The 8,246-nt window shown below is 31.5% G+C and overlaps 1 long non-coding RNA gene across 1 annotated transcript; it reads left to right on the forward strand.

The window, feature by feature from the left end:
• The first annotated feature begins 271 nt into the window (after window positions 1-271).
• On the forward strand, window positions 272-7,132 carry LOC110467016. The gene is made up of 3 exons (XR_002464794.1): window positions 272-320; window positions 3,506-3,697; window positions 7,044-7,132. It is a non-coding gene; the product is annotated as an uncharacterized LOC110467016 (long non-coding RNA).
• The last annotated feature ends 1,114 nt before the right edge of the window (window positions 7,133-8,246 follow it).

Genomic DNA, 8,246 nt, shown 5'->3' on the forward strand with positions numbered 1-8,246 from the left:
AAAATCTATGGTTGATGTGAAGTTTTGAATAAGATATACTACCCTGTATAAATACATGTATAACCCCGAGGCCTTCCGCAATCACTGACTTATATGTTCCCGGCTACTAGGTTTAGTATCGCGATGTTGTTGGAATTTGAATACATATTTACAGTGAGTAGTAGATAAGGTAAAGGGTTGGATTAGTTAACATTTTTCCTGTAGTTAAAATGATGGAAATTTGTATACAAGTTGTATTTTTGTATGTCTTATCAGTTTTTTTCATACTTTCAGAACCTGAATTACAAGACCAAATTACCTGAAATGTTCACTGCATAAAGGTTTGACTGCATTTATTATTAAAACATTAACGAATTATTCAGAAATTAATTGACGATAGGTAAAACATATGAACATTTGTCAAAATATGTACAAAACAAGGGTAGATGGCGCAGTATATAGCATACTCATCACTTGTCGTCAAGACGGCCGGAGTTCGACTACCCTTTAAGAAATAAAAAGGTAAATGGGGTTACATGTCCGACCGTACGGGATACTTCGAGTATTCTGGTTTCCTTCAACGTTATCCTTTCCTTCCTGAGGCACTCCCTGCTCTTTCATCCGGCCAAGGACGAAGAATTGATATAAATTTGAAAAAAATGTTTCATAAAAATAATGAGAAATATATAAGATTCCTATATTTAATTTTGAAAATAATGTGATATGAAAATAACGTTGCTATTGATGACATCGATACCTTCCGTAAAAAAAGCATCACAGCATGCTCAGTTCGTTGTAGTTATAAGTTTAATGAAATGCTACAAATTTAGAACCAAAAACGAAATCAAATCAAACATCGTAACATTAAAACTGGTGAAAATTGCGGAATCACACAAAATACGAAACGAAGCTAAACTAATTGGAATAAATATACATAATAATCAAACAAAGTCTTGTCAGTTTACCAACAACATTAAAAATAAAGGATTTTGTTTTAATTGTTTTCTAAAGATATTAAATTCTACCATTCACCAACATGTTTGAGGATTTAAATAATCGTCCAAAACAAGCAAATAGAAATATTTGTAAATATTTCAAATAACACATTTTGAAATTTTGAATTTAAATTAAATTAACCATACTTCGAACAACTGAGCCAAGAATAGCTGTATGCCTGTATCAATAACATCTGATGTAAATGACGCATACATTAAGGAAATACATAAATCGATGATTATATTTTCATATTAAATAAAACGGATAAAGTCTGATTGCTCTTGGAATCTTAATCATTACCAGAAGTCACAATTAACATGGAATTGCTTGTCTACACATTCCAGCAAAAACACTTTTAGCAAAATCAAGTTTTGAAGTTCACTATACTCTGCTATGCTGTAGTGTCAATACACAAGGATAATATTGGTACTCAAAGTCAATATGGACAGAAATAGAACTGGAAGACACCAAAACTAGAAAATAATATCAACAGAAATAAAACAAGATATAGAGAAACGCGTTCTGGAACAGTAAACATTTCCTGCACCCCAAGTGGCACCTTTCGTTAGTATGTTGACCACCAGCAGTATAAGACACTATGAAAACGGAAATCCAAGATAGGAGAATACGGTGGCAAAGGTAGGGTTGTCCTCAGCGCAAACTGAACCTTTTCCAAAATAACCCGCTGTCTACATCATAATGGAGAACAACGGAACGAGGGTAGGGTTGCCTTCAACGTAAATTAAAGCATTTCCAATATAAAGCGCTGTTTACATCAAAGTGGATAATCAGGTGATGAAGGCAAGACTGTTCTAGCGTAAATTGAAGCATTTCCAATAATAGGCGCTGTCTACGTCTTAGTGGAGAATAAGATTATGAAGTAAGGACTGTTTCGGCGTAAATTGAAACATCTCCGGCAGAAAACGTTGTCTACAACAAAGTGGTGAATCAGGTGATGAAGGTCCGTTTGGGGCTGTCGTAAGTGTATAATGAAACATCTCTAATGGAAAGGGCTGTCTACGCATGACCTTAGTCAACCCAGCCATGCTCAAAATTCTATGCATGCACTTTGATAAGTCTTTATGAAGAAATAAAAGTAATAGGTTAGTCACTTTCAATAAATAAACAAATTTTCAAATAAATTAGCTGTTTTGAACTATAGTGGATCTATTTCTCCCCGAGGCGTTTTATAATCGAGATTAGCAATTACTGCATATATGATATGATATCAATTGTTGTTGGATAAGGATGTTTGAAAGATACGAAACTAACTCAGTATATATGCATATTTTCCTGCTACACTTCCTTAAAGGTAAACTACTGTTTTAGCAATCATGTGTCAAAACAATTGGTTGCATATTGCAATAGCCTTCATTTGTTCACGTGATGCAAATGATATACAATAAGACGCGTCTCTTCCAAATAGCAAAAATGTTGTTATGATCTAATCAACAAAACTTACAAAATTAAAACATTCCATGAAACAGCACAAATATAAGTTATGACAATGAATAAATACAAATGATAATTTGATCTAATAAAATGTATTCAAATCTTTTTTCTTTTACTCCCTTCTTTTGCAACATGGGAAATTACATGTATTGATCATGAAACGTATCAGGTATAAATGTGACTTTACGAATCCGATTTTTATTGATCCGTCTATTAATACATTTTATTTTATCAAAATTTTAAATAATTAATATAAAATTGAAATATGGACAACCACTATATCACGGAAACTAAGAAAATATGTGTTTGATTTTAATAACAGTAATAATAATTGAAAATTGATGACGCACACGACTCCTCTTGAAATCGATTAAAAATATATTTCAACCCGCTTTCACCTATGAGAAGAATAATCTTTTCGAACAGAGTTGTCAGGAAATATTTTTTCTTCAAATATCACTCGATGGTATTATTTTATTTTTAAAGGTAATTTTTAACGGTCGATGAAACTTTTTCTACCAGAGTCGTGAAATAATCGAGTTCAGCAATTTTCATATATGATATAAATATTTGTGTCTTGTCTGTGAATCGTAAAGGGATAGTTCATTATTATTTATTTTTAAAAGTTGATGGACACTCTTTTTGCTATATTTCGTAGTTTAAATCAAAAACCTTCAAACCGTAAGAATCCGCATAGGATATTCCTACAAAAGATCTCAAGTTGAATGTTTTCATAACTCAATGGATTTCTGAAAATAAAACTTCCAATGATGTATTAAAATAGTACTTGATCAATACACGAGGACAAGCAGAATGTAGAGTCGATACAATTATGTCAGCTTGTGAAATGTATGTAAAAACCAACGGGCTTTAAGGTTTAACGTGATAAAAGAGTTGAATTAAAGTGGACAATGACATCACAGGTTGTTGGTAAACATTATCTAATCCTCCCATCGATATACCTATTATAATATATACATAACACTTAATGACTGGTAATAAAAATATAAAGAGAAAGATAAAAAGCATTACGCTGATGTAATGATGGTCATTATTTATGCATGTCTCGATACCTTAGGTGACATATTTACACCTGAGTGTATCACTGAACATTCCACCTACACACCGACGGTGCTGCGCGAACAATAGGCTGGCCGGTCGGCTCTGACCTTCAAAGACCAGGGGACAGGTCATCCCATTGTCTAGCAGCACTAAAATTAATACTACGTCATGGAGCTGTGATATCTCTTTCACGAGCTGTAATAAATCTGTGAGTACTAATTACTTGGATTATTTGGTCTTCTTACTTGTGACGTTTTACTAGTTTATGTATCCTCTTCTTCTTTTTACCGACCCGCCGCTTGCTCATTGCTAAAGGATTAGGATGAGTAATGAGCAATGCATCTCCTGAAGGAAAAATGATAAAACACATACTTGATAATATAATAGATGATAAAGATATCATTTTATTGCACCTTTGGTGTTGTTTGAACTAGAATTGATGTAGGATCTTTTATATTCTATCATATCAATTAATCATGTCTTCATACATGTTGATGTGTTTATATGTGGTATAGTTCAGAAAGAACTTACTTAGACAGACCAGGCATCCCGTCCAATTCATTTGACGTTGTATAAATTGCTGAAATAATACACAGTATGTAATTATATACAATGAATTTATTAGAATTTAATAGCATACGAGGAATCCTTCGATATATGTTATGCATACTTAAACATTATTTTATAACGTTAGAATGAAAAAAATATATACAGTTTATGTATTTGTTTATATATATATATGTATATATATATATATATATATATATATATATATTACAGCATAAATGGAAAAAGCAGGTATTGCAAATAAAGGTTAAATATTGAAATAATCAAAGAAAGTTCCGACCGCCATAAACTTAACCATTTGCATTAATTTCTGCTGAATTGATTATTCATCTATATTGAATATTAATATTTACATAGTATCCTTTTGTATTACTAAAGACGAGTTTGTGCTCTGTATTGATAAATATTTCAACCACAAAACTTTATTAAAGCTTAAGACAATGCAATATCGAAGTATAAGTTATGACAATGAATAAATGCAACTGATAATTTGATATATGAAAAATAATCATGAATTGATCATGATACAAATCAGGTTTAAATGTGACTTTACGAATCTAATTTCAATCGATCTGTCTATTAATAAATTTAATTTCATTATAATCTAAATACTTAATGTAAAATTGCAATATGGTCAACCACTAAATCACGAAAACTAAGAATCTGTAAGTTTCTGATTTTATTAATAGTAATATTAATAGGAAATTGACGATGCACATTACTCTTCTTGAAATCGATTTAAATATATTTTTAATCCATTATACTTATATAAAGAATAAAATATCTTCATCATGAGTTCCATCGCAACAATAATGTTGTGTTCCGAAATATGCAAATATTATTAAATTTATTGTTCATTTAGATGTCTATTTGGTCATTCTCAACCCAATTACATGCTGTATTGAGATATATTGATGACAAAAGAAATATCAAATCAACATTACTTAGTTAATTTAAATTTTCCATAAACTTTGAAGAGGAAGTGTCAATTTCATATCATTTTACAAGATGAACGTTTAGCAAGGCAAAGAAGACGCGCCGTGCAGGTTTCGAAAGCAAACAGTGTGTAGTAAAAATGTATTTAACGAGCGTGTTAACAGTTGTTCCGATACATGACTAGGACTATTGGTGTAGGTACATGTATTTATGTAGACATATGCCTATGGCTAACACACCTTTAACATATGAGATGTCCTATAGCAGTGCATTACAAGCCTAGGGTAGGTAATACCCACACCCTGGTGGCAAAGATAGTGACAGGTTTCATATATTTATATATATATATATATATATATCCATATATGCGCTGTGTATGCAAAGTTGCGCAAATGTAAAATATTCTTCATTGTAAATCTGCATTATGTAAACTCTGATGATACAAGGACTTCCTTAAATCTAAAACTTTGTTAGCTTTTGATTGTTTCATTTTCAGCAGTTATTTTCTATAAAATATGAACACATACAGGTTATTCTAAAGAACAAAATATTACTGCACACGCTTTCACAAAATAAAGTGTTTAATTTTTAGAGTTTCTTGTTCATTTGCTACAAGAAAAGGAGAAAGTACAAATTGCCAAAATTATTATTTTAGCGTTTGTTTTGATACAAAAATGTCCAGCTTACCACAATGTCCTGCAATATACATGTTCTTTTAATTTGATACCATCATGCCACACTTATCACAATATAGAGATTATTGCAAACATTTCCATAAGACTTTGCACTTCAATCATTACCATTTGCACTTTAAACGACTCTATATTTCAAACGCTCTTCATAAATTATACCGCTAACACTTTCAGTTAGACTTTCAGTCGTGAAAGACGACGATTGGCAATAAGTGGAATTCACAAAACAAGGAATAAACGGAAAGAAACCACTCTGTTTAAACATGTCAGAAAATATATGTTTGGAAGATACTTGAATTTGCGATTTACGCTTCCCCTGGATTTACGCCAAATATCGCACAACTTTGATAGATTGTCAGTACAGTGATTCAAAGTATATTATAGAATAGGAGTGAAGCAACTAAACTCTAGGATGAACAGTTAATTAAATAGCATGATGTTTGAATACAATTGGATTCCGGTTGGTGACTTCTCATGTCGAATAAGAGCATTTATTTTGTCTGTTGGTTATGACGTCATCAAGATAATTTATCCCGGAAAACGATATTGAAAGATACTATTTATTAACATTTGTGTTAATGAGGTTCATATTTACATCAACATATAGTTAATGTATACACTATCACGAAAGTGCAATACGTATTAAGACTTACACATTGAACATTTGAACCAATTATATACTACTATTTGTTCATGGCCATATTGGTGGTTTGAGTATTGTATATTATGATTTAATTGAAATAACTGTTTAGACAAACAAAGCGATTTGTTTTGAAAAAAGGGTTATCTTTATACTACTGCTGGGTCTTGATCACATTATCATTTTGAGTATTGCATATTAGGTTAACTTTCAAAACTTATGTCGACTTACTAAAAGAGCTTTTGAACAAAATAACGTTTATGTTGTACTATTTTTGGTTCCTTATCACTTTAGTATTTGGATTCTTGCATATTATGATTAAAGTACTACACTTGTTTAGGCTTAAAAGGGGAAGTTTTGTATCAATCACATATTAATACTCTGGATAATACTATTCATACCAATCATTTATACTGGTGCATGGTTCAAGTTTACTTATTGTAGAACTCTTTTTATAAACAAGATTTTTTGTCAAACAACGAATCCAGTTAACAAAGAGAATGTCCACACACCTTCCTTGCTTGGTGACCTGTGTTTACATTTAATAAACTCTAGTTAAAGAAAACGTTATTCTAGTGTATAACACTCTGTTCCTGACCTTAATTGTTATTATCAATTATGTTTTTGTATCAATATCAAATTTAATCAATGCATATGAAGCCATAACGACTTCAAGTGCTCTGATTTGACTGTAGAAAACCAATTTCTTCTTTTAACAGAATGATTAAAAGATAGCAAGAACAAAGAGAAACAACTGGCGATCCTGTCAATGGAAATTAGTGTACTTTAAATGAAATATTCAGTGGTCAAATAAAAGTGTTACAATAGAAATGTGCGTTTATTTTCTTTCAACAACACAAAGATTGTTGGACGATCATACTCAATGAACCGCAACTCGTTATGTGTAACAAATTTGATAAAACGTTTTGAAGTACGAAAAAATATCATATTGAGGCCGTACTAAGTGGAAAGCTCACTGATCAGATGTCGGTACCCTCGAGGGGTGAAAGAGTGTTACGGATAATTCGGTGTTATAAATTGCTAAAGAAATCATTTCTTTATATTACGCGGGATGGAGAGCAATGAAGATTATAAAAGTGAAAACGTTTGGTAGTACCTTTTAATGACATTTAATTGAAATGATTCCTGCCACAATTTAATTTTAAATGCCACAGCCATGTGAACCGATGGTCATAACAGAGGACATTATTTCTTTCTAAGTAATGCATCATGAGCTAATGGATAGCATGTCAGATCAAACGATTCATGTGTATGTTGACACTTCATAATAGAAATGTCATTTTTGACCAATCACTAACTTTATAAGAATTTTCTCCTACTTTCGTACATTTTGTTAAAACATATTTCTGATTATTTTGGAAACTATTGTTCTCATGGGACGAAATCAACACACGGAGAATCGTTAGGTTTTAGAATGAAGATATGCCATCTCCTGCCTAAGTTGATACAAAGATACCTTTGTTATGTTATGCTAAAATATGAATATTATTGAAACACTTACGATTAGGCTTCCTTGATATAATGGACACAACATAATGTGTTACACAAAATAAATGGCAAGTCATAGAAATTAGCATGAATTACCAAAGTAGCAATGGAAAATCTGAGATAAATCTCCGGCTGTCGAAAGTACTCTCAACTTAATTCTATCGCAATCCATTTGTGACAAAAAGCTAACCATACACTTTAAAATTATTTCACTAAGATATCATTTTTTGAAACCACGAACAAAAGAAATTGAATATCCATACTAATTTGATTGATGGCAAATCTCCAAAGTAGCTGATACCACACATCCATTAGAGAGGAGGAGCTTTAAGGCCAATATCCACGGGCCTGTAACCCCTGTGAAATCCTGTAAAATACCTGTGAAAACCCAGATAATGGAGATATCTATTCAT

Source organism: Mizuhopecten yessoensis, unplaced genomic scaffold, assembly GCF_002113885.1.
Source record: "Mizuhopecten yessoensis strain PY_sf001 unplaced genomic scaffold, ASM211388v2 scaffold11153, whole genome shotgun sequence".
NCBI classification, from domain to species: Eukaryota; Metazoa; Mollusca; class Bivalvia; order Pectinida; family Pectinidae; genus Mizuhopecten; species Mizuhopecten yessoensis.